The following is a 1,684-nucleotide window of genomic DNA, read 5'->3' as shown; positions in this document are numbered from 1 at the left end:
TTTTTTTTTTTTTTTTTTTTTTTTTGCAGATTTTTTTCTTCAGCTCAAATATATATATATATATATATATATATATATATTTGTTTAGGGTTTTCTTAGGGTGTTTTCATGTTAGAAAATCATTTTACACTGGCTTGATTCAAGCATGGCTTATGTAATTTGCCAAGCAATTACTCCATAATAAAGTCTAATTTCTTTTTGTATTTTAAAATATTTTTATGCAGCCAAGAGCCAAGATGTTTAACTCTGAAAAGTGGCTATAGCATAGCATATGCAGAAACTATTTTTCAAAGAGATATCATAGGGGGGTTTATTATACATTCTCAATTCTAGTAAAATATAGAAACTAAAAATATATGTCTACATATGGTTTATTGAGAAAATATTATGCGTTTAAAAAGGTGCCTAAATATATATTTATGGAGCAATTACTGGCTGCCACGTGCACTTCCAGGGAGTCTTTCTTTTGTTGTTGTCTTCTTAACCCAAAGAACATGGTGTTTGGTTTTGCAGTCCTGTCTCCTGGACCAATTTTGTTTCAGTTCAGCACTGATTGTTCAGTCTGATCTATTCTAACCCGCATGCAGTCCCACTGAAGGCAGCAGGGCTCTACCTGGGAGCGGAAGACTTTCACATGGGTCAGTTTGCACGATGAGGGACCATGGTCCTAATCTTACTATAGGGCTAATAAAGTACAGTATACACATACAGGAGTCTGGCTGTGATCCAGCAAAGCACTTAAGTATGTGACTAGTCACCCCATGTAAGTCGCATGCTCAAGGGCTTTGCTGGATGAGGACTTATGATAACTAATCTACCCCTATTGGTAAAGGGAGGTGCTACTTGTACACCTAATGGGATTCACCTTAGGGGAAAGCAGTGAATACCTCCCCAGGGACTCCAGTGAAGAAAGGACAGCTCTAATCCCTTGACACAAAGCAGGAAAGTTAAGTCAAGTTGCTAAAAGTTACCCAATCCTAATTACACCCTTCTTCAGCCAACAGCATTATTTTTGGGGCCACATTAGCTGACAGTACACACAAGAAGAAAGCCTCCGGACAGTTTGAGCTACTACATACAGCACCCTTCTTTCAAGCATATTCTCTGCCACTAGAGTCATACTATCAGACTGAATAAGAGGAAATAATAATGGGCATTATTATACCCTCCCCAGAAAAACATTGCAGGCAAGGGACAAGGCTTTCTTTACAGCATTCCTCATGTGTTCCCCTCACAGGAAAGAGGAATAAGATGCTTCAGAGAATACAAAGCTCCAGAACTGGAGACCATAGCTCTGCAAGGTATTCTCTTCCCATCCTGGTACCTCCACAGCCTCCACATTGCTCCTGCTCACTCCCTTGCTGGCTTTCACAGCCACGTAAAGCAGTCTAATTGCTGTTGGCTGCCTTTCCTCCTCCTCTCCCCCACTGTGCAGTAGGTATCATGAAGGAATCTCTAAAAGTTACTGGTATTTAAAGGAAGGGTATTACCTGGCCTTGGTGGGGCCGCAGCTGGAGTACTGCATCCAGTTTTGGGCTCCACAATTCAAAAAGGATGTGGAGAAGCTTGAGAGAGTCCAGAGAAGAGCCATGCGCATGATCAGAGGTCAGGAAAACAGATCTTATGATGACAGGCTGAGAGCTATGGGGCTTTTTAGCCTGGAAAAGCGCAGGCTCAGGGGTGA

The sequence above is a fragment of the Gavialis gangeticus genome, unplaced genomic scaffold (genome assembly GCF_001723915.1).
Source record: "Gavialis gangeticus isolate Ggan-Ray unplaced genomic scaffold, GavGan_comp1, whole genome shotgun sequence".
In the NCBI taxonomy this organism is placed as follows: Eukaryota; Metazoa; Chordata; order Crocodylia; family Gavialidae; genus Gavialis; species Gavialis gangeticus.
Note: the sequence above shows the minus strand (reverse complement) of the source record.